We start from the raw sequence: 26,440 nt of genomic DNA, 5'->3' as shown, positions 1-26,440 counted from the left end.
CTAAAAAGAATGAAAATGTGGCATATTAAAACTTGTGGGATGTAGCTAAAGCAGTACTTACAGTAAAATTTATAGGCTTAAATGATTATATTAGAGAAAGAAAACTGAAAATTAAGGAGCTAACTATCTATATAAGAAAATAAAGTATCCCAAAAATGGTGGGGAAAAAAGAAAATAAAGATGAGATACAGTAATTAAATAGTTACAGAAAACAAAACAAAACATAATACAGAGAATCAAAAAAATAAATCTGCTGTCTTATTGGACTCTTCAGAAGCACACTCTAAGATGAAGATGAGTGTGTCCCAGACCTATTCATCTATCCCTGATTAATAGACCTATTATCTATTCTCACCCTAGAGAAACACATAAGGGGGTGATGAAAGCCAGTCAGAGAAAAAGAAGGTAAGCGATGGCATAATTTCAGGCCAGGCCTCACAGAAAACAACCTCAGCCTGATCCCACAGTGGGCTTCTGAAGTATGAATTAATTTTGGAACTGTTCCACGTGGTGGCGGGGGAGAGGGGGCAGGGCTTCTATACTCCCACAGCTGTTGATTATTGGCTAAGTGTTAACTGGAGGGGATGTGAATCCCCAGACACTTTGATTTCTCTGCATAGGTGGGCAAAGTGACTCCAGTAGCCTGAGGACAGTCCTCTGAAGAATAGTTTTAGATCCTGGCCATTGGAAGCAAGACCACCAGGAATCTGGAAGAGGGGTAAAAAGACCCTAGGGAATCTGAGGGTGGGGGAGGTGGAGGATAGGAACAGTATCTACTCCAATTGGTTCTTTGAAAAAAAGATAAACATTTAGGAAACTTTTTTTGAAAAAAAAACTCAGCATTCACAAAGTGTTAGAAGTGAAAAAGGAGTCATAACTATGGATGGAATAAAGATAAAAAAGATAGTATTATGTCAATAAGCTTGAAAACACAGAAATGATCAATGTCCTAGAAAAATATGACTCATCAAAACTATCCCAAGAAGAAATGGAAACAGGAGTACAAACTTCACCACTAAAGAAATGGAATCAGTTGATAAAAGTTTTACCCCCTGCCCCTCCATAGGACCAGATGAGTTTGGATAACCACGTATGAAACAGAAAATTGCATACTGATGACAATTTTATCAAAGAATAGAAAATTAGGGAACATTTTCTACTCATACAAGGAGAGTATAATAAAGGAAGATTATAAATCAGCCACATTTATAAATATATGTGCATAAATAAAATGCTAGAAAATTAATGTATTAAAATAAATTAGATTTAACATAGGAGTGCAAAGATGGCTTGACAATAAAAGATAAAAGGAGAAAAACCATGTGATTGTCTAAATAACATTTGATAAGATTTAATACCTATTCATGATTAACCACACCCTTATCCAACTCTTAGCAAAATAGAAATAGAAAGAAACTTAATAAAGAGTGTCTACTAAAAACCTACAACAAACATTTTTAATAATGAAATGTTAAATTATTTTTCTTTGAATGTAGGTACAAGACAGAGACTCCTTCTGTCAGTGGGGTAAAGAAAAGGCTAAAAGAAATGGAGAAACATACCATGTTCATTGATGTGATGACTCAGTATTGAGAAGATATTAAGTTCCCCATATTAGCTTGCAAATTACAATAAAAATCTTAATAGAGTTTTTCTTGAAACTTAGAGGATCCTAAAATTGACATGAAAGGGCAAAGGTCAATATAAAAATAAAGAGATGGGTGGGAGAGGGTATTAGAATTGTTCTAGCAGATATAAACTTATAATAAAAGTTTAGTAATTAAGATGTGTAGTCATGACAGAGATGGACAGAACAGTAAGTCAACCCACACAGATAGGTAAACTTGACATATGAGAAATATACCATTACTAGTGTGTAAAGAATGGGGGGTTTTGCAAGTTAAGCGAGCCTAGGAAAATTGGTTATCTATTTGAAAAAATATATATATTTTAAAGTCCTACCTCATATCTTAATCCAAAATAAATTTTAGATAAATTATAAACCTAAATATGATAATTGAATATTTAAAACTTGTAGAAGAAAATACAGAATAAATATTTTTATGATTTGGGGACTTTTATTCTTAAACAATGTTTTAGTTTTTTGATTCCTAGATAAGAGAAAGGACAGATGAAAAAATAAATATAACACCATTAAAGTAAAAATAAAACTCCTGGGTATTAACAGCAGTTACTGTTTGTGAGGATTAAATATATTAATACACAAAAAGCGCTTAAGGTTTAGTAGTAGGTATTTGCCATTATTATTTCTTTTAGAGGGTATTTTTCCCCACAGTGATTACCATGTATTTTTTCTCTTTAAGACACATATTATAGATATGCAGCAAATCTTATAACAAATGGGAGAGAATATTTTCTGAAAAACGACATGAAAATAAGTATTTCATTCTTAGGCAAACTTGGCTATTATTTTAATATAGGAATCTCTTTCGTGGGAACCAATCTTCATTTGCGTGAACTCTGTGGCTTGTGGTCTTTTTTTGGTAATGTTAATGTGGAACAAATTCCTCCTGGTGACTTGTTTTGTGTGCCGGAGAATGCCGCTACTGGCGTCTCATAAGAATGTAACTGCTGGCAGCCCCCTCTGCACCCCCACTCCCCCACCCCTCCGTCCCCGCCACCCCAGCAGGTCTGACAATGCAGTACTGCTGGGGGCTGAACGGGTTAGTGTGGAAACCAGCAGCCTTTTCTGTACTCAACTTTTGACCCTGGGTCATCATTTTACTTTTCCATCTGTGTCCTTCCACATTTGTCTCTTGCAAGTTCCTGAAAGAAACAAGTGAACTTGTATTCTTGCTTCTAAGTTAGACTGCACCAAAATATTGGGGTAACCAGAAGAGAAATATTTATAGAAGCTCTGGAGGTCTTAGATAGTCATCATCTGACAGATAAAAATCAGAAGAATCTGGGTTTATGTTGATCATGGAGGTGAAGGGTGGCTTAAAAAAAAGTCATTCCTTAAAATGATGTTATTTCTAGCCCCTTGGCTGAATCCCTACAGTTTCAAAAGGCGATCTCTCTAAACCCATGCTCTTCCACATTACAAATAAACTATTACTGTGCACTCCTTAAGCAGCAGCAAGAGCTGTTTTTGCTTCAACCCATAGTACAGTTCAAAAGGTCAGATGTGACCACAGTATCTCCTGTTATTTCAGGGCTTACATGTGTTTGCCTTGGCGCTATTTCTCTGGCATTTGGTTTCCTTTATTTTTCCATGGGTTTGGCTTGCAAGAATCAAAGAAGCATAGTTTTGAAAATAAGTGAAGTTTGTAAAGATGAAGTATTCTGAACTGACGGTGACTAGACACATCGGGAGGAAACCCACACCTCCTCATTTATGTTCAGGAGCATGGCCCTGACTCTGCTTATGGTGAATCTGAGTAATGACGAAGGCGGAGGGCTCTCCCACTCTGAAAGCCTGGCCAGGATCTCCCAACTCTGCTCCCTGAGATAGCAAGCTGTCTTGGTTCAGGATGCCTACTGAGGGAAAGCTAAAAGCTCAAGAGAGAGGATACCTCCTTTGATGAAACATTTTCCATTTCAGCCTCAGTGATAGCTGATTGTTGTCGATGAGAAGATACTGTGATTGGCCCTTTGCTGTGGGTTGCTTTCGTACCTGGTAGGAGCTCTTTGAAGAATGTGAGTCTGGGAAATAGATATTCACTCTGTGTGAGACATGATTAGAATTACTACTGTGGGGTTAAACTGGCAGGGGAACCTCAGGGCCAGATTTTGTCGATTTGTAGGGGCCATATGGTAGAAGAGGCAGGAGGTTGGGTGGGAAAGGATGGAGTGTAATAGTGGTTCCCAAGCTCATCTGTACCCTGGGATCCCCTAGGGAGCGTCAAAAACTACTCTTACCTGTATTTTGCCACAGGAGATTGTGATTTAATTGGTCTGCCTAATCACCTGGACTTTGGAAATTTTCAAATGTCCCCCAAGTCATTTAGAACCACCGTTGTGGTGGTTAAGAGCCAGTACATCAAAGTTGCACAACTCTGGTTTGAGTCTGAACTCCAACATTTAATAGCTGTGTGACTGACGGAACCATGAAAACTTTCTGAGCCTCAGCTTTCTCATCTTTAATATGGGGATCTATTTTTCCTATGTGGTTGACAGGGAATATAAATATGCTACATTTTTCATGCAAAAAAATGTTGCATCAACAGCGATCTGAGTAGCAGTGCAAGCTGCACCATTTCCTAGCCATGTACTAGAGAGGAGGCAGGGTAGAGTAACTAGTATGGGTTTGGGAGTCATATTGGCCTGGATTTGAATTCTGGCTCCACTATTTAATCTTGGGCAATTGTCTTTAAGTCTTCATTCCCCTCGTTGATAAAATGAGTATTTGTTCTTACTCTATGGGTTGATATGAGGCTGAAATGATATAATACACTTAGCATTTAGGTTGAACAATATGAAATTCCTTACTTTGCGTGGGTTAAAATGATAGAATATCATCAATCTCATGTGTTTAACCTAATATTAAGTATTCAAAAATGCTAGTGGTAGTAAGGGTTGTTATTACTATTAGTATGACTTTGAGAGAATTACTTCAGAGGGTCTCAGATTCTCCATCCATGAAACGGACACGTTATAGCATACTTCATAGCATTCTATAAGGTTTAAATGAGATGATGTTTTGGAATCACTTTGAATATTATAGAATATGAGGAAATCATGATAATTTAAATAATATTCTTGGAAACTGAGCATCTCATGTACATAATGGTAAATATTTATTCTGGGAAATTAAATATTCTGTATTTATTATGAAGCTTGGGAAGGGAATGGAGTCACACAGAACTTGGCTGTTGGGATTCAGACAGGACATCATTTTTTAAGCCCACTCTAAGTTCACCATCACTCCAGCATCATGGAGAACAGAAGAATGGTGAAGCCCATGGCTCCTGCCAAAGGCTAGCTCACCTTATGATTGAGGAGATGTATTGCATGTGTGTGTAGGAATAACTAACATGTGTATAATGCTTACCACAGGCTCTGCTGAAGTTTTTTCTCTGTGTATGAACTCATTTCATCCATAGGGGATCTTAATTTTTCATGGGTGAGAAAAGTATCCCAATTTTTATTCCAGTTTTTCACAGGTGAGGAAACGGAGGCACAGAGAGGTTAAACAACATGTCCAAGTCACACAGGCAAATTAATAAAAGACATTCAAGAAATGATGATTGTGAAAAATATCTGTGGCAATGGATGTGTTCAAGATCATAACAAATTTTAACAAATACCAAAATATTTTATCTAGAGCTCCTTTGTGTTTCTCTACCCTTCTCTTTTGATGTAGACCTTTTAACTAGAGCATAAACATTCCTCATAGAAAATGTTTCATGGCTTATGCTTAGGCGGGATTACCCATAGCTTTGGTTCTTGACCTCGTTTTCATCCCTGACACTTTGGGTGGCCTTGGGTAAGAAAAATAACTTCCCCATGTCTATAGTTTCTCCACCTTTAACATGGGTCTAATAAAGCATGCTGTGGAGTCTAATGATCATAAAGCCATTTTTAATGTGTTCCCGTGATGCAGACTAGAAACCCAAAGGGCCACCCAGATTTTAGCCCTGTGGTAAAATCTTGGCTTCTTTTGGACAGAGACAAGAGTATTGCTTCTTGGTGGGCTTCCAAACCCTCTTTCTGTCTGCTCTTTGCATAGGGCAGTGCCAGGTCTCTTTTTTCACATGCATCATTACTTGGAGTAAGTTACCATAAATACCTTGTGGTCAAGGAGTAAGTGATACCATTTATTACAAAGTTACTTGGGAAACATTTTCAACTAATAGGGATCATTAAGGCAGTGACAATGTCACTTGATATGCTCATGATCCAATAGAGAGAATACTGTTCCATGTAGGAAAAACTTACAAAGGATTGACTTTTGTTCAGGGCAGAGACAGTGGCTCCTGTGGATTCTAGAGCCTTGCCTCCCTAACAGTCTAGCAGCATGGATATCACTTGGGAGCCTGTCGGAAATGCAGAATCTCAGGCTCCACTCCAGGATTACTGCCTCGGCTTCTGCATCCTAACAAAATCCACACATGGTTGGAACACCTGTTAAAGCTTGAGAAGCATCACTTCACTCAGAACTGTAACAGTGATGACAGTGTATGTGTTGGAGCTGGGAATCCAGTTGAGGTTTATCAGACTCCAAGCCCATGTTCTCTCCCCTCTGCTGCTCTGCCTCCTCTAAGGCAATGCAGATAGGATTTGATTTATTGCTGAAATGCAATCTGACCTTCTGATAAGAAGTCTGACCATGGGTATGTACTCCTTAGTTCAAGAAATTTCTGGATAAAAGCAGTTTTTAATCACAGTGTTTGTAATCTTGTTACATTTTGATTTTATCTTTGTTTTAAAAAGCTCAAGCTATTTCCTTACCTGAAAAAAAAAAAAGTGTGAGAGAGATTGGAGTGCGGAGGGAAGTAGGAAGTAGAGAAAGAAAAGAGAAAGGAAAAAAGGAGAAAGGAAAAAAAGAAAGAAAAACCAAGCATTTGAGGAAATTCAGTGTTTATTTTAAGATGACAGTTATCTATCCTGGTTGCTGGGTAAACAAATTTTTTGTTAACCTTTAGGGGCTGATATTTTATTTAAAATTTTTTTTAATGGAAATCTTTTTGAAATATTTGAGCAGTATCAGTGAAAGAGTATGCCAGAGCAATGTATTTTCTTTTTTCATCTTCTTTTGAACTTATTTATTTTTATAGACTATTAAAATGACCAAACTAGGATGCTACCCTATAAATCTTCACATCATTATGACTTAGTCTGATAGCTATTCTCATGAGGCTGCACATAACTGTTACATTTTTTCTTTTTAACATAACTTGTACTATAGCCAAAACGATCTGAAAAAAATGCAGATTTGAACTCTTGATGAATTTCTTTACCTAGGCATGTGATTATCAATGGATATTACCATAGAAAGACAACCAAGGAGATATTATATTCCTCCCACTGGAAGTACAACACCACCTAGGAAATATTCCTACTAAAAGATAGAAGCTGAATCTCATCAAGATTCTGTATCTAATGACCAATGTACAGGCAATAGAGAGTTCACTTAGTTGTCACCTGGGCCTTTTGGAATGCTTGCTCTTGAGTCACTCTGTCTTGGAATCCAGCTGCCACGCTTTGAGAAGTTCAAGCCACATGGAGCAGCTACATGCAGGTACTTCTGTTGACAGCTCCAGCTGAGCTCCCAGCTGATGGTTGTCATCAGCTGTCAGCATATGAACGCACCATCTTCATTGTCCAGCTGATACATGACTACAACTGCATGAGACATCCCAAATGAGAGCCGCCTAGCTGATCCCAAACAACCCACAGAACCAAGAGAATTAATAATAAATGTTTGAGGCACTAAATTTTGGATTATTTGTTATGGGCTGAATGTGTCTCCTTCTTCCCTAGATTCATAAGTTGAAGACCTACCCTCTAATGCAAGGTAATAGGAGGTAGGGCCTGTGGATGGTAATTAGGTGGGACTCTCATGATGGGATTAGTGTGCTTAAAAGAAGAGGCTCCTCTCTGTCCACCATGTGAAGACACCTTGAGAAGGTGGCCACCTGCAAGCCAGGAAGTGGGTTCTCACCAGGAACTGAATCTGCTGATACCTTGTTCTTGGACTCCCAGCTTCAAGAACAGTGAAAAATAAATGTCTGTTGTTTAAGCCTCCTGGTCTACAGTATTTTGTTATAGCAGCCCGAGCTGAGTAAGGCAATTAGCAACAATCAGATCAGTGAGTAGTGCTCCGTTGGCTGTGGAAGAGGAGGCTAAGATGATCCCAGATTTTGGGCTTGGGAAAGTGTGTGGACGATAGTGTTATTCATTGAACTAGGAAACCTAGAGGAGGAGCTGTTTGGGGATGGGAGGACAGGAAGAAATAATGTAAATGTTTTTCATGATTATTCTAATAATATATGTTAATTTTAGAAAAAAATAGAACATACAAAAAAATTAAAGGAAGATAATTAAAAAAACAGTTGTAATCCTACTACACTGAGCTAACCACTGTCATCATTAGTTGTAGTTCCCTCTAGTGTTGGTTGTTTTTTTTTTTTTTTCAGTGAAAAAAATTTTTATATTTGGAATTAACCAGCTGGACTCAGTTTAGATGATCTCAATTTTGTGGGCAACATCCAAAGCATCATAGTTGGGAGCGAGTTGAACAAATGCCTCCAACAGGCCTGACCAGGGTGTTGACCTTGGCCATGTCAATATCATAGAGCTTCTTCACAGCTTGTTTGATCTAGTGTTTATTGGCTTTGACATCCACAATGAACAAAAGTGTATTGTTGTCTTCTTCATGGCTGACTCGGTAGTCAGGGTAACGTGATGATGGCATAGTGATCAAGCTTGTTACTTTTGGGGGCGCTCTTATGAAGATATATGGGCTGCCTTAGGATCCAAAGTGTCTCGGGCCATGGGAAGGTGGGTAACGTGCAGATGTGTGTGTGTCTGTGTGTGTGTGTCTCAATACTTTTTGGCACTGCTTTTCCTTCAAAGCCTTTGCTTTGGCTTCATCATTTGCTTTTGGTACCATCTTCATGAAAAGGCTGTTTGTTCCTTTTTTTTTTTTTGATGCAGGGGCTATTTCCCCCAAACTATCTTAAAACATACTAACCTGGCAGACTTTTTAGAGAGGATTTATTTAACCCAAGATCTTAGACCAAAAAAATTCAACATAAACCTTGAGCTGCAATCTGACTTCCTTCTGTAAAATTTCAAATAAAAGTAAATGAAATAAATGTTGCTGTTGAGAATTATTTATTTTGGAAAAACAGCTTGTTGTTTTCACCAGAGTTAAATCTTCTGGGAAATCCTGGACATCCATCTGTGTGACGGAATTCCTGGCCTGTGACTCAAGCGGCAGATGAAGTTATCCTTTTAGTGCTTGCAAGAAACACAATTCGCTGGATAATCATTTTTTTATAGAGTCTAAATGGAAAAAGTGAAATGAAACAAAACATTCAGGGAAACAATATGAACCTCTGGTTGTGCTATACCCTCTTATTCATTCATTCACTCTTTTGTCCTTCAGGAAGTGTTTATTGTCTGTATTTAGTGGGTCACATTGGAAAACATATTTCTCAGGTGACCCATGACCAAAAGTTTGAAAGTCACTGGAAGACTCTATGAGATGGGTCTGTAAGTAATTAGCCAACAATTGTGAAAATAAAGGAATCTAAGATTTTTATAGCAGAAGACTTCAGGACAGAAACAGCTTCTCCCTGGGGCTGGAGGCAATAGGAATGGAACTGCTGCTTCACACTTCTGCCTGAGGAATCCACTTAGCCCTTAGTGATTCTCCTCTTCTCCAGCCTAACTTAATTTAGGGTATTTGTATTCTTCCCTGCCCTTCTTATTTCTTCTTCTCTATTCTTTCTCTTCCCTTTCTTCTTTCTTTCCCCTTCTACTTTACTCTCAATCTATCCCCCTATATTTTCTCTTCTATTTTTCCCCTCTACCTCCCTTTCCTTCTACCATGTTGCCTTGGGAGTACAGATTTAATTAGCATGCTTCCCCTCATGTCACATTAAAGATATTTAAGATATCGTTAAGCCCTTAAACTAAATGCTGTAGACACTTTATATTCAAAGAGTAGCCCAAGGCCAGCAACCTCAGCATCACCTGTGAGCCTGTTAGAATGTAGCATCCCAGGCCCTGCCCTAGACTCACTGAAACAGAATCTACATTTTAACGAGCCTCTGCGATTCTTATGAGCATGGGAGTGTAAGAAGCACTGCTATAGCATTGATCATCTTAAATCAACCTTTCGAAATCTGTCTTCAAACCATTAAACCCAATTATCCACAGATATTTTGTATCAACATGGTCACAGAAGAAACTTCACTCCCTCGGAAAATAGATGACATTAGAGGTGGGAAAGGTATGGAAATATGAGAGTTTGAATGTCTAGATGGGGCGGTCATGGCTTTCCCTTGAACTCTTGACAAAGGACATTTAGTTATGAAGACAAACGTGTGACTGTCTTGATAAATATCAGGTCATTTATTATTTGTCCAGAAATGGTAGATGATGTGGTTTGTGTTTTCAGGACCTATTGTATGTTGTCAGATGCCAGCCGGAGGACACGTTGGTCTCAGTTGACTCAGAAAGGGGCATCATTCTATTTGTTTTTTTCCCCCCCTTGGAAACATGGAATGAGTTGGAGGTCATCAACTGAGAATGAATCTGTTACAAGACAATCCCAGGTTAACGCCTGCTTCCCAGAAAAAAAATTATTGATAGTGGCCACTTTCATGTTCAGATGTGTCTCAAGTTGAACAATAAATTGTCACACTGGTTATGATAGATTTAGGCTAGAAAATATGGTGCTCCAAATAGCTGAAATGCCTTGTACTCTGGACTAGAAGTAGAAGGCTAATCTCTAAGTGCTAGCAAGTAGGCAAAACATTTTTAGATCAATTTATTGCATTGAAATTCTGAAACAGAAGCTAGATTCGACACCAGTTGGTTAAGACTGGAACGATGGTGAGCCCTCAATATACAAGCTTACCAGGACTCCCCAGCATACTCATTCTCAATTCTTGCCTACACATTTCAAGGGCCATAAAGCAGATTACATGATCCTAACTCTAGGTTCTGTAGCTCCTTCTCAAACTTGACTCCTGCATATTTAAGGCGGGGCTCAGAAAAATGCTTTCTCTCCTCCTGTTCCACCCAGAAGCTGCTAGGCGAACATTCTGGTGGTGCTAATGACATTTCAGAGACAAATTTTATTTGTCAATCTGAGGCAGGCTCTGGCAGATCTGGGGTAAGGGAGCACAAACAGGTGGGCTCTGAGGGATGTCTATGCTTGGCTGGAACACTTTTGCTGCTGTCTTGGGGAACTGGTATTTGTTTTTCCAGTCATGCTTAGTCCTGAGAGGTGTTAGATTTCTTTAAAGCCTCATGACTCATGACCCTAGGAGAGTTCAGATTCCACTTCCCTACCTCAACTCCATTTGCCTTGTTTTTCACAATGAAAATAGCAAAATGTCTTAGAATGGGTCCTTGTTGAAGAGGACGTCTCTGATCAGTTTGGGGAAAGCACTTTACAAGCTCAAAAGCGCTACACAGTTGGGAGGAGAGATTGTCATTCCAAGGAATTTGTTTGGGTTGATTTTCCACAAATGTTTTCAAATGACCAAACAAGGCTATCTTTCAGAATTCCCATTGTAGGCTTATCTCCTTCTTTCACATTTGCTGCCAGGACTCAAAGTGTTTGGAATTATCTTCAGAGCCAGTTCTTATGAGCATGTGAGAGATTCAGAGCCAAGTGAGAGATTCAGTCTTTGTAAAGTTTTACCTCATATTTAACTTAAACACCCCTGTCTGGCTTGTTTGGCAGGCTCATTCATAAGACTTGGTACAAAAAGCCAGTTGGCTTTTACAGAAATCAAAAGTTCCCTTTAAAGGTTGTAGTCTTGCCGTTATTGAATAGGATATTCAAATAGAATATACTAAAACTTTTCAAGCAAGTTCCAAAGAAGGGTTTTAGATACTCACTGAATTATGGTCATGTTTTTGAGACGAGGGTCCAGCCTGAAGAGGTGACCATTATAGAATTCAATACTTGTCTAAAATATACACACACCCATGCACAACAATAAATATATTACAAAGATCTCAGGTCACCTTTTACCATTTCCCTAGTGCATTATTACATGGTTTTTGTTTGTTTATTTTTGGTAGGAGTAGCCAATAAGTAACCAGTAATTTGTTTATAAACATATATTTATTATTTTATTGATATTTATTGGTATTTTTTCATTAATTCAGTCTGTCAAAATCTGCTTGGTATTTGACTTTCAAGGGCAAGGGAGACATGGTCACTGCTCTTGTTCAAATGGGAGAGATGGTTGAACATTAATCAAAGAATCACCAAATAAAAGTCAACAGAACAAAGCCCACTGTGATAAGTGCCATAGAGGAGAGGAACATAATGGAGCTAGGAAACAGTCTAAAGAACTTTCCTGGTCAGCGGGTATCTGAAGGAGGGCAGCAGTGGTTTGGTGAGGGAGAGAGGAGCGCAGGAGCTTTCAGAGGGATAGATTAGGTTATGTAGAGCCCCTACAGCAAGAGGGATGACTGGGAGTCGAAGGAACAGAAGTCCAGCGTGACTGCTGCTTAAAGTGTAGCAGGAAATGGGAACAGAGGAATCGGCAATGGAAAGACCACGTGGGACCTGGTAGGTAGGGTGACCACATCATTTATCATTCAAACCAAAACACTTGTGAGAGTAAAAAAAATCAGTGACAACCAAAATTGGCATAAATCCCAACTATTCTGGGCAAACCAAGACATAGGCTCCTCTGACTTAAAGACCATGCTAGAGATTTGGATCTTCATCCTAAAAGCAATGCTAAGCAGAGTTTAAGGTTGGAGATGAGAATGAGCACCTGATCACATTTATATTTTGAAAAGATCTTTCCAGTTACACTTTGGAGACGGGAATGGTGTTTTTTTTTTTTTTCTTAAATGCCATGGGTCCGCGTTTGATTTGGATAAATCTTCTTTATGCTCCAATCTTCTTTCTCTACTCTCATCCCAGTGCTCAGCACACATCTGTGTAGCAGCTGCAGAACTGGGATTCCAGAGGCTCTGGCTAATTTGTAGAATGATGGGGATGGAGCCTAGCAATGGAGTGTTCCCATTAGTGCTGCTTGTGTTCACGTTGTAAGCTTGATGCCTTCCACATGCTCCTGTTTTGTTCTGATCCTCCAAGGGCCGGGCCAGAAATTAACTCTTTGGAGGAACCTGGCCCCAACCTAGTGTCTTTCATTGCTAACATTTTTAGATAAACAGGCCCTGTGCATATAAATCAGTGAGGACCATGTCTTGGACCCACGAGGGGCTTTGTTCACATGCTGAAATCCCTTCTAGAATCTCTTCTCTGTCTCCTGCAGAGTCGCAGAGTTGGAAGGGCTTTTAGAGATCCGAATCCCTTCTACGGTCTGTTGAGGAGTAATTGTCTCAGCTCTGAACGCTTCTAGGGACCTCAAACACAGTCTCTCCTGGTATTCTGTCCCGGCCTTGTTTGCTTCTATCTCTGGTGCCACCACTTTGGTCCTAGCCACCATCTCCCTGCTTCCACTTCAGCCTCTCTCTAACTGGTCCTCCATGTGACAGCCAGAGTACACTTTTAAACAAAAGTCAGGCAAGTCAGTCCCTGCTTGAGCCTCTTCAACAGCTTTTCATTGTTTTGATTAAAACTCTTCTCTTTACTATACCCACAAAGTCCTACTTTCTACCTCTATTTCTCCACCTTTTCTCTCTCATTGTTCTCACACATGCTCCAGTACCACTTGCCTCCTTTCATTTTTACAGACACACAAACTCTTTTTTTTTTGCCTCGAAGCCGTTGCCTGGGACACACTTCCCATGACTATTTATGTAACTGGCTCCTTCTCATTCTTTAGATCTCTGTTGAAGTGTCACCTACACAGAAAGGTTTTTCCTGGCCATCTGTTTCCAGTGGGTCCCTCTTACTAATCTTTATCTGAGGACCTTTTCCCGCTTACTTCATAGCACACAATTTATAATTTTTAATTAGTTTATTTCATTGTTTTGTTTCAGCCCTTCTCTCTGGCTAAAATGGGACCACCCTGAGGGTGGGGATCTTGACTGCCTCGTTCGGTGCTGTGTCCTCAGCACCTAGCACAGTGCTGGCACACAGTACTTGTGTTCAATAAGTATTTATGGAATAAGTGAACAAATGGCAGTGGTAACTTTTTGTTTAACAGCTCTACTTGCTATAAAGTAATTTTAAAATTTGAACTTTATAGTTATGGTTACCTTTTATTATAGTTCTCTTTGGAATTTCCTTTTCATAATGAAGACCCACCCCTCTACCCCCCAGGTATTTGAAGAACATTTTCTTATCCATTTTAAGACTTATTTTCTCTAGTCAAAACATCCCCAACTCTTTTAACTCTTACCCTATGAAGTGCCATCTTGTTTGATTCAGACTTTTGTTCTCTCAGCCTAGCAAATTCTTTTTGGATTCAGTCTGTCATTTACCACAGTGATTACGCCTCCCATCTCTTGGGCCACTTACAAATTTGATAAATATGCTAGCAAATATGTTGAATGCCTCTAGAGAGAGTTCTTTCTTCAGGCATTGAAACCTTAATGAGCCCATGGAAAAAATGAGAGATCCTTGCATGTAAACAGATAGCAAAGAGTTTAAGACGTCAACCAAGAAACAAATTTTTCCACAGCTGTCTAGATGATATTTCCAGTCGGATGTATTGCCTGCTTCATACACATATTTGAAAAGAAACTTATAAATTATGATACATAATAAGTGGCCATTTAAATGATCATTTTGAAAACTATGTAGGAACACAAAATCATTATTCTGCTGTGTGATATACAGTTAATGTAAAAAGCACAATACAAAATTATAAGCAAATTTTCTCCTCTATTTTGAAATATGTGGTTTTTGCATTTATATTGAAAAACATATATTTATAGGAAGACTTTACTTATATTCCTATTCTAAAAAATCAGTTTCTATTACAGAACCTCCCTTTGTCATAGAAATATGAATTAGGGCATGTCCTGTAGGTAATAGAAGGCACACAATCTTTTCGAGATTGAATCAACTCCCTCCTATTTGATCACCCAGAGGGCTTGATAATGTATTTGCATCTTATTTTCTAAGTTTATGGTTTCTTTCTTTTTAATGGTACTGATACTTTATCTATGAAGCTTATTTTTAGGAAAAAAATGTGAAATAAATTTTTTTTTTAAATTTCCCTTTTCCTTTTACCTTTTCTCTATCCTCAGGTAATGACTTCATACTGTCCCCACTACAGCCATGCCTTTAAGTTCCAGACTACCTTTTCAGCTCTCCTGACGTGCACCAATGCTTACGTATTTTGCGTACTATTTCTTCATAGCATACATCTCCATCCCACTAGGAATATTTTCTTGACTCCAGAAGTAATATTGCTCATTATAATAACTTATAAAGTTCAGAAAAATATAAAGAAGGAAGCATCACTTATTCATTGCACAATCACCCAGAAAAAGCCCCTGTATTAAAAAAATCATAAATCTATTTGGTGTAAGGAGCTTATGGGTGATGATAATGCCTTAGTCTTTCCTTCCCCTGTGGTAACTCTTTTTCATTCAAAACTAACTGGTCTTTAAATTCCTGAATTTTAAGGCATGGTGGATATTTTATTCACTGTAATTAATGGGACTGCCAGAACATTTTCTTAGGGAGACTGTTTGCCTTCTTCAAATGAAACCGGTAAGACAACTGCTTACTCCACCCTATTGAAAATGCATTTCTTCTCTTCAAGATCCCATGTGGAGAAGATGCAACCTAATACTCTTCCCCTATTTTTTCATTCAATTATTCATCTCGATCCTCACTTTCCACTCCTAGGCAGCTCTCCAGTTCCCAGGGATGTTTATTAGGGCAGGCCACCCAGCTAGTCTAAATCTTCTCTGAATTCCTGTTATACTTTATTGTCTCTTCTAGTTGCCTTTTTCCAGCCACGTATTTTTCTCAAGTTGTGTCTTAAAAAGAAGGTCTGCCTTTCATCCAGGCATGACTCCAAGGGCTAAATTTGTGCTTTAGACAGAAAATTTTTATTTAAGCAAAATGCTTGAGGACTTTAGGGCTGGTGTATTTTACTGTAAATGTATAATCAAAACTAATCAGATCCCCCCCCACCTCAATATACTCAAGACAACTGATTTTTCTTTCATGTCACAATAATAAAGACTAGAGAATATCATAAAAATTTCCATACTTTTTGAAGTACTTACAGTTTCAGCATTGTGAAAAAGGTTCTTATTGCCAAAATTTTACCATTGAAGCAAGAATATGGGATCCAAGTTTGCATCTTTTCTCTCCTTCTTTATCTGCAAGACTTGGCCTTTAGTCATCAATAGCACTTGAGGTATCTAAGTTGATGATGAAAATGATGATGAAAGATGATGTCAGTGAAGTGAGAGCATTTCAAAGTCATGGCAGAACCTGCTCATGTGATTAGGAGGGATAGCATGGCAGCAGCTCCAGATCAGGGAGTTTGATGCATTGAGCTTCCAAGGAAGAGTGTAAATCATGTGAAGTTTTTCATGGGGTACACACAAGGTGGTGCACTGAGGTGCCAGGTCTCATTGACTCGACTCTTGACTAGGGGCAGAAACTCATTTCATTGCTGTTCCCTCCATCCCCAACATCCATTTATTCATTTTTCTTTTGAATTTCTCTGGGCATATGATTGAGAAGCTACTGTTGAACATGTAATAGGTAAAAATGTAGAATAAAGATTCAGAGTCTGGCTCATAGAAAACATTCAATAAATATTAGGTGGCTGTATAAATTACTACACAGATTTGAACCCTGCCTTTGCCTCTAATTTCTTGGAAAGCTAATTAATCTCTTTAAGCCCTGGTTTTCTCATCTGTAAAATGAGAATGCTAGTACCTTCCTTATAGGATTGTATGTGAGGGTAAATGAACTAATGCACGTAAAATGCAGAGTACAGTGATTTTTAAAAAGTAAAATAGTAGCAATAGCAGTAATCTCTGTAATACTTGCTATTATTATTAGTATGTAATGCCAGTAAATTAAGACTTCTAGTTATATTTTAGTGTATCGAATTTTCTATTATACTTTTCCTCTGTTTTCACAGTCTAATTGCTCAATGCACATCTGAGGACAATGCAGGGCCTCAAAAAATATCTGTTGCTATGCCCTTCTAAAGACAAAATTTAAATCTATTCTTTTCATTCTTCTTCTAGCCCTTCAGACAATACTGCCTCCCTCATTATTCACTGGATTATTGCAGTTAAGCTGAATAATGGTGGCAAAAATGTTTCATGTATGACAGATGCCAGATAACTTCTATAATGATAAAATTTCCATTTATGTAATGGGTATATTTCTGGGAAGGAAATAATGATTTCAAGAAGTCTGTCTGCCCCAACCAGAGCAATGAACTCTAGTGGCCCAATGGAGTCTGGAGAAGAAGGAAACAGGTTCCTTGAGAGAAAATGATCAAGCTCTGCAGAAACATCTTAATTTTACAAAGTCCTGTCCCCATTTTGCACTTCTTGCTCTTACAGTGAGCCATATCAAATCTCCTGATAATCATGCTTGTGTGTTGTCTCCATTCCCCCGCCTCTGCCCCTTGATTCTGGGCTTGGCCAACTGACTTACTTTGGCCAATAGGATATTCATAAATATGAAGCAAGCAGAGGCTTGATAAACACTTGCACGTGGGAGCACATCCTCTAGAAATACTTCCTCTTACAATTCAGGCTTCAGGATAGACCACTGAATAATGTGAGACCATGTGGAAAAAGACTCTGAAGGATGAGAACCAATTTAGACATTCCCGCTTCAGCTGGGCTCAGGTGAATGCAGCGCCCAAGTGACCTCAGCTATACTCTAAGGAGCAGATAAACTTCACAGGTAAGCCCTGTCAACCCACAGACTTGAAACATAATACATTGTTACTTCAACCCATCAAATTTTGGGTGGTTTGTTTATGTAACAATATATAATTAATACATAGCCTCTTTCCTCCCTTCCTTCAGGACCTATGGACAGACCAAATGAAAGCATATATCTCCCCCACAAAAATCTTAGTTTTCACGGTAGTCAGCCTTTGTGTAGCCTGGGAAGAGATTATACATCTCCTCAGATGTCTTCATTTTATAAATGGAAATACTGAGGCTCAGAGGGAGTAAGTAACTTGTCCAAAATCACTCATTTAGGTCTCCCAATCAGCATCCAATGTACCTTTCATAAAGAGACCTCAGAATATCTTTAGTTTCAAAGGAAATTTCAAACCAAAATCATGTCACGATGTCCAACTTATATATAACAGTTTTTATCTACTCACATAACAACCTCTGCTGACTGGACATGATTCTTTTCTAATCTGAAATAATTTAAATATCTCATGAGAGTCATGTTGTCCATGGAAATTAATAGCTAACTGAGCCCAGGAAATAAAATGCTGGCAAAAATACAGATATCTTCAGAAGGAATAGAGAAATAATTCATAGATTCTTTTTTAAAATATTTTTTAAATTACAGTTGACATACAATATTATATTAGTTTTGTTGTATAACATAGTGATTAGACATTTATATTACTTACAAAGTGATCACCCCAATAAGTCTAGTACTCATCTGACACCATACACAGTTATTAGAATATTATCAACTATATTCTCTATGCTGTACTTTGATTCTTGCTAAAAGTACACATGCATACAGAACTATCAGTTGAGAACATTGTTTTGTGCCAGGCACTGTAGTGGGCGCTGGAGTCAATGGGGGAATGAGATAGTCCTTGCCCTCAAGAGCATTTGACTCAATGGTTACATGATTTATTCAGGCTCACAAAGGTAGTCATGTGTTAGATCTGGGGCTACATCTGAGGGCTGGTCACTCTAGTGGCTGCCAACCAAATGCCTGATTGCCCTCTGGAGGTCGTGAGCCATGCATGCTTAAGTTCAATAATTATTGCCTTAACAGGTGACATATTCTTCTGGTCCCGCCTTTTAAGATTATAGTCATGAATTCTGAGGCTTTGCCATAGTTTACTCTGTCTGAGACTCCCCTTTATGTGTCAAGGAAAGCTTTCTTATAGATTAGATTCAGTTTTCTCTCTCATTCACTGTGGCAGGGGTATGATCTATGCTATAGTGTTACAGTTGCATTCCTAAGAAGCCTCTTTATAAAAATCACTTTAAAAATAATTATTTCAAAGAGAAAATAGGGGATTTGGGGATGGATCATTTAGATTCACAATAATAGAGTAATTTTGCCTGCGGGCATTTCAATAATACTGGTGTTTTTATAGCTTTAAGTCTATAGTTATAAAGCTAAATATCCCTGGGCAAATCCAGCTTTGATTACATCTAGCTTTTGATCAAGAGGAATGGCCTTTGTTTTTCAATCCTCACGAAGACTATCATCGGCAAAAGGCTTTTTAGCCGTTTTTATCACAGTTTCCACCCATTGTTGTATAAACATATCACAAAATCACTCAAAGCAGCTGACAGCAAGTTTTTTTTTTCTCTGTCTGATATAATATTAGTTCTAGCATTACAATAATGTGCGTAATGAAAATCACATGTCCTATTATTGATTTGGCAAATATTTTTTGATGTCTACATGGTCAGGCCCTGAGCAAGGCACTGGGGATATAGCAGTAAACAAGAAAGACAAGCCTTCGCTATCACGGAGCTTGCGATAATCCAATGGAGGAGATGGGATGGTCCATAAACAGATAAATACACAATATAATGTCATGTGGTATAAGTGGTAAGCACAAAAAAAATAGAGTTGGAGAGGGACCAGTGGCTGGATCATGCTAAGCCTTGTGAGACACTGAAGGCACTATGGATTTAATTCTGAATGTGATTGAAGCCATTAGAAGTTATCGAGCAGAGGAATGACCCAGTATATTAATATTTTAGATTGGCTACTTTAGAACAGATTATAGAGGTTAAAGGGATAGAAGGGGAAAGTTAGGAGACCATCGTAGTCTGGGTTCCTCCATAAAGCTGAGCTGCGACAAGGGCTGTGTGTAGGTAGTTTGTTTGGGGAAATGATCCAAGGAACAGAAGTGGAGGACTGGGAAGTGTGAGACAAAAAAGAAGGCAACATCAAGCCAGTGGTGTGGACAATTCTGTTATTCTATAGATAACTGGGGCTATATTCCACTAGGAACCTCTAAGAGGCCAAGTGGGAATTCACCTCTGTATTGTAAAGTTTTTGTACCGCACAGGTCCAGGCTCACCCATTGGGATGTTAACTCCCTTGCACTGCCAGGTTTGTACATGAGACAGAGTGACTGAATAGTTCCCACAAGCATCCCACATTCCAAAAAGCAGGGCAATAGCAAGGATTCTGTGGTGCAGCTGAGGGAAGATTACACTCAAGAGGTGTCTGATACAGAAGCAGATACCATGAGAGATGATGGGAGCTTAGATTTGGATGGCCGTGGTAGGGTGGTGAGAAGTGGACAGATCCATTTTGTGGTCATCAAAGTTTACCATTTAAAGTAAGGAAATTGATAAATGAAGCTTTAATTACCTGCAAACAAGTCTCTTTCACCTTATATGTCTACTTTGTTTAACATATTTGATAGATTGTACAGGCAAAAGAAGGTGATGTAATGGGAACAAACTTGAACTTGCTATATATTTGGATGGGAAGATATCTTTTGTTTTAGACAAATGTCTGAAAGTATAGAAGACTTAGGGACAATTTCCAAACATGTCTGTTTAAAAGTTAAAAAACAAAAGATTATCCTGTCATTGGTCATGGTTATTCAAGTTTCTTATATCATGCTAACTGAAGACCAGGAATATAATTTTCATGGTATGAAACTCAACATTTTGAAAAATAATATGCATTGGGATGTTTCTTATGTAAAGAGAAACATCTGTAACTTGTTTTAAAAGATCTGCTGGTTGATGAAGGTGCTTAGGAGAGTGATTCTGGAGAAAAGCCGTCCAAAGAATGTTGCCAAAATTCACAATAAAGAGGTTGAGTAGAAGTGCATTATGGTGTCAGAGGTTGGTAATACTTTTATTACTACTACTACTTCTCATTTAATGAGTCCTCTTTAACACAAGCACTATACCGAGCCCTATACATACATATGCATTAATAAAGGACAGATATTTTCTTAGTAGATGATGTGAGAATTCTCTGTGGAGAGAGACATCTTTTGCAGAAAAGTTTCTTTAGCTCGCTTAAGTGTGGAAGGAAGCTTCTTGGGTCTGGAGTTGGAGGTGTTAGGCTATTCCCAGGTTTAAAAATAAGGGAGACTTTTTGTGTTTGTGAGTGAGATAAAAGGGAGTTTATAGAGGACCCAAGAACTGTTGTATGTAGTAGGTAAGGGAAGAAGAGACATCCGTGGCTTGAACCAGGAGGAGGGACTTGGGAATAAAACCTAATGGGGACTCTTTCAAGGGAATCATTTATACTCCTTTCACTGTGAGCCCTCCTGCTGACGACTCTTTATTATAATTATGAATCATGATTTGCAGAGAAAATGCTGTTTGGTTTCAAGGTGGACTTCCAGCTTACACACTCAGGCTTTGCAAATAAGTTAGAGAAAGGCTAATAACTGGTTTATGCTCAAGAGGGACTAGAGAGTGATTAAGAATATGGATTTGAATACTAGCTCTACCATGTTCTAGTTTTTCTCCTTCTGCCTTTCCTGGTCTCTTCTCAGCACTACTCTGTGCCCTGGGAGGCTGACCTCTATGTTCTATGTCACTTGGGCTCCCCAAACTCTGACCTCCAGTTGAGTTTAACCAATGAAATGGAAAGTGCTGGCAGAAGATTAGAAGATGGGAGAAAAGAAAGATCAGAATATTAATTTCCTCTCAACTCTCCTGCCATGCTGTGGTTTTGGTAATGGCTGGGTTTCTCTCTATCTATGGCTCTCTCTCCATGTGTACAGCTCTCACCTGGCTTCACTGTATCAGTCTCTTCTCTTGTCTCTTCAAGCCTAGAGATGGTAATGACTTTCTGTTGGGTAGTCACTGGATCCATTACTATATTTGTCCCATTAATTCTGCCACACATTAAATATTCTGTTTCCCTTTGAACATGCCTACCTCCTTAATTGTTACAGTGAGTGACCTTGTGCAAGTACTTAACTGTTTTGTGCCTCTTTTCACATCTGCAAAATGGGGTTGGTATTACTATATGCCACATGGGATTGATAGTTGGGAGATTAAACAAATTAACATATATAATAGTACTTTGTATATAATAAGTAATATAGTAATAATAAGTATTGATATCACTTATTGCACTGATAGCAAGTAAAGTTTCTCAATTAATTCCTAAAATAACTTTATAATGTAGGTATTATTTTTCTTATTTTACATATGTAAAAAAACAAGGCCTAATGAAATTTTGATAACAGAATTATGATTCAAAAACCAGGTGAAATTCAGAAGCTATTTTTTCACTTCATTGCATAAGATGAGATTTCTCATCTAGTTAAAGGAGAGAGATAGTAAGATTAATAGCTAGTAAAAAGCATACTGAAATACTCTAGTGATGATGGACTATTCAATAGATTTGTTTTTAAAGAAACCAACCTTCTAGAAGTGACTTTGGACAGTAAAAGAACATTTATCAATGTCATGCCAATCTTGCCATGAAATATGGCATTTCCTCCCCCAAAAAGAGCTTGTCAGTTATATTTTTATATTTTTTTCAGCTAATTGATTTTTCTTTTGCCCTCAAGGACCTTTCCCTTTTAGTATTCTTTTGTGTCTTCAAGTCTTAATTCTGGCAAAGGACTATTTTCATCTTCCTCATTGCCCACTGAAAAGATCTGAAATCATGTGATTAATGAAACAGTTCTTATTCTCATTTTCCAAGGCAGGGCTTTTGTACTGAAAGTCAGATGAAAAAGTGAAACTGGAAGGGCTCAGTTTCACATTAAACCTTCACTTAACAAGCTGACTGTTGCGTGAGGGGAGACAAGGAGACAATGGAAGTAATCAAGCTGGATTTATCTAAGTCAGCGATACAGCGTCTCCTGAAATTTCTTTTGAAGGAAATAAACTCCTTTTGGCTTCTATAGCTTGGGGGAGGTATTATCTTTCAGATTGAAAACAGAATGATGGGCCCCAGACAGAGATAACCTAGTAAAATATGCGTGCCAAGTTCTATTCAACAGTCTCCTCTATGGCAGCTTGACCAGAAGGAGGGGGTGCAGAGTAGCAGTGTCAGAAAGAATGATGGTTGCAGACAGCAGCAAGATGGCTGAATAAGATGTCCTTCATTTGTATCCCCCCTCAACAACAACAATTTGGCTTTCATCTGCAGACAAAAGTGCCTTTGTGGGAACTGTGGGATCCAGCACCATATACCAAGGGACCCATGAGGAGTATTGCCCACCTGTGTGTTGTCGAATAGGCATATGGACCTCCATCCCAGCTGTAGACTCTGCAGCAGCCCATGAACTGGCTCCAGCTGGGAGCCCTGGAAAACGCTGTCTTAGATGATCACCTGTGGATAAGAAAGGCTTTGTGGATGCTCAAGAGTCCGTGCTCAAGAGTCCAGCACAGAAGTTCCAACACACTGTTGGAGCAAAAAAAAAAAAAAAAAGAGAGAGAGAGAGAGAGAGAGAAAAAATGAGTCTGGAAGTACTGAAGAGGATAAGAGGAACAGTTTGACTTTGTCGCTCTTCTCCCAAGGCAGCACAACTCAGTGCCGTGAGACCTTCTTGGCGTGATTTCTCCTACTGGGGAAAGTGAGAGTGTGTAAGTGCGCATCCAGCTTCCCCAGTTGTGCAGGACTCTGCCAGGGAGGCCCATTTATCTCTCACCGAATTCAGAAAAATTGATATTATTAAAATGTTCATATTATCCAAAGCCATCTATAAATTGAACACAATCTTGTCAAAACTACAATGGCATTTTTTGCAGAAATAAAAAAAATAACCCTGAAATTCATATGGAATCACAAAAGACCCCAAATAGCCAAAGCAATTCTGAGAAAGAACAAAGCTGGAGATGTCACACATCTTGATTTTAATTTTTTTTAAATTTCTTTTTACATTTTGATTTTTAAACTATATAACAAAGATATAGTAATCAGAACCATGTGGTAATGACATAAATACAGACACATAAACCGATGGAACAGAACCGAGAACCCAGAGATAACCCCCTGCAGATATGATGAACTAATATTTGACCAGGGAGCCAAGAAAACTGAATGGGAAAGGATAGTCTCTTTAATAAATGATATTGGGGAAAAATCACATGCAGAGGAATGAAATTGGATCCCAGTCTAACATAGCTCACAAAAATGAACTTGAAGTGGATTTCACTGTGTGTGTGTACACACACACACACACACACACACACACACACACACACACTGGAATATTATTCAACCATGCGAAAGAAGGAAATCCTGCCATCTGTGACAATATGGGTGAACCTTTCATTATGCTAAGTGAAAAAACTATGACAGGGAAAGACAAATAATGTATTGATATCACTTATATGTGGAATCTAAAAAAGCCGAACTCAGAGAAACAGTAGAATGGTGGTTGCCAGGGGCTGGATGGTTGGGGAAATGGGAAGATGTTGGTCAAAACATATGAACTCTGGTTAGAAAAGGAATAAATTCTGGGAATGTAATGTATAGCATAGTGATTCTAGTTAACAATACTGTATTATATACTTGAAAGTTGCTGAGAGAATTAAACATTTTCACCACAAAAAAGATTTGGCAATTATCTAAGGGGATGGAAGTGTTAATTAATCCTACCATGGTAATCATTTTGCAATATATGTGTGTCAAATCATCACATTGTACACCTTAAATGTACCCAATGTTAAATGTCAGTTATATCTTGACAAAAGTTGAAAAAGAATGATGGTTATATCCAAAAAGAAATATTAAGTGTAGAAAATTTACTAAATGCATATTTGGAAAAGGAAAAAATATATATATATTTGAAAAAGAAAAAAATACACACACACACACACACACACACACACACACAATCTTCAATGGAGAAAAATAATTCATTTGGTACCTAATAGAGGAAAGATTAGCTAGCATGAGAAAAAATCCAGATATAATATATTTGATTTGATATGACTTTGGACAGAGGTCATCATTCACTTGTCTCTTGGTATAAATTCATATCAAATTCATCAACCTCCTTCCTTTTAATAACCCTATCAGACGAGGCTGATGTGGGGTGGTGCCTGCTTAGCACATGTAGGCTAATTGTGATAAGAAACAATCTTCCCATCTCAGGGACAAGTACAGCAAAGTTTATTTTGTGTTCACTTCATGGTTCAATGAAGATCATTAGAGCAGATTTATAAGATTTATTTCCTTTTGTCTTAAAATCTATTTAACCAGTCCTTTTCCCCCCTCTCTTAACTATGGGAGTTTTGAAATCAGAAATAATCATTGTCAGTGTGACCTTCATCATCATCGTCCTTATCATCCTTATCATTATTACCAACAGGTGAATAAGAGCAACCACCATTCACTGAATGTTAATATGTTTCAGTTATCACGGCAAACATTGCGCATAGTTTATCCCACTGATCCTTTACAAAGAATGATCATAAGGAATGCATTGTTTACTCCCTTTTAATAGATTAGGAAGCTGAGGTTTAGAATCACATAGTCAGGAAAGTGGAGATTTCAGACCCATATTTACTTAAATCCTGGGTTTTATATTCTTTACCATTTCTTTATAGTATCTTAATATGTCTTAATATAGAGAAGAAAGTTGAAAAGGGTTGAAGGAGACCATCAATCCAATTCACTTTCTACTTAAAATGAAGTGGAGGAAACACTGGGAGATTGAGTCAATTCTTAGGGATTGAACCCAGTGCCACCATGGTCTTTAAGCCCTATAATCTGAGTGTAACAACACATGCAAGCTGTCTCTTTTTCTCATTGACCCAGGCGTGAAACCCAGTCTTTCCTGTGCTTGCACAAATCCCCACTCACACAAAGCCTTGTAGGTATTTTACTGAAATTTTGAGATGTGGTTGGGGAGTGAAGAACTGTTTATCAAAAAGCAAAGAACTTCAAATCGAATATCAGATATCCCTGTTCCCAGCTGTCCCTTCTGCCAAGCCCCAGGACCTGGGTGCTTTGTCCCAGCTTCAGGCCACTTCCTCTCCTAGACCCTTTCATCTCTGTCCTGGACTGCTCTACCAAACTCCACATTTTTTTTTGTTTTTTTTTTACTCTATTAAGTAGAGCCATTCATTTCTCTCCTTCGTGAATCCAAATCCATCAAGGCGCTCAATAGTGCACAGGGCTTTTCATATAACAGATTTCACCTTCTTTAGAAGACAGATGGTAAAAAGTTCCCGTCCCATGCTCTCTAGAGCCACCACCCTGGAGAGACTGGGCTCATTTCTGCCAGGACCCTACAGAGCCTTGGATCAATGCTAATGGTAACTCCAGCATCCCACACCTCCTCTGACAGCCTGAATCAGGCAGATTCCCTGGAGTCTAGTTTGACTGGGACTGGGTCTAGGTAGTTGCCTACTCCTGCCTTTGGGCTAGGCTGGGGTTTCTGGAACCTGGAGGACTGCTTTGGGCTTTTGGGCTCCTTAAAGGGCATTTGGCACCCTGTAAACACTGCTTATTAAAGGAAACAGTAGGACTGCTCTCCCTTTAATAGTTTGACCATGGAAAGTTTGACCTACTTGGGGAGGTCTGACATGGAAGACTCTGGACTTTGAGATGGTGGCGGAGCCTGTTTGGCAAGCCAGCAGCAAGGCTACAGAGGGAAGACATGGCCATTTGAGTTCCGAAGCCAAGTTCCTGGTGGTCAGGAAAGCCCAGCGAAGGCTCTATAAAAAATAATAACAGCAGTTAAGCCATTCA

The 26,440-nt window shown here is 38.6% G+C and overlaps 2 long non-coding RNA genes across 3 annotated transcripts in view; both read left to right on the top strand.

The window, feature by feature from the left end:
- LOC120605094 (uncharacterized) overlaps positions 1 to 26,440 on the top strand; it is a 147,093-nt gene that overhangs the window by 7,295 nt on the left and 113,358 nt on the right. The window lies entirely within an intron of this gene.
- Positions 362 to 7,705, top strand: LOC120605164 (uncharacterized). The gene is made up of 2 exons (XR_005653541.1): positions 362 to 405; positions 6,928 to 7,705. It is a non-coding gene; the product is annotated as an uncharacterized LOC120605164 (long non-coding RNA).

The sequence above is a fragment of the Pteropus medius genome, unplaced genomic scaffold, assembly GCF_902729225.1.
Source record: "Pteropus medius unplaced genomic scaffold, Ma_sr-lr_union100, whole genome shotgun sequence".
NCBI lineage: Eukaryota > Metazoa > Chordata > Mammalia > Chiroptera > Pteropodidae > Pteropus > Pteropus medius.
The sequence above is the reverse complement of the archived record's forward strand: the minus strand, read 5'-3'. Positions and strand labels throughout refer to the sequence as shown.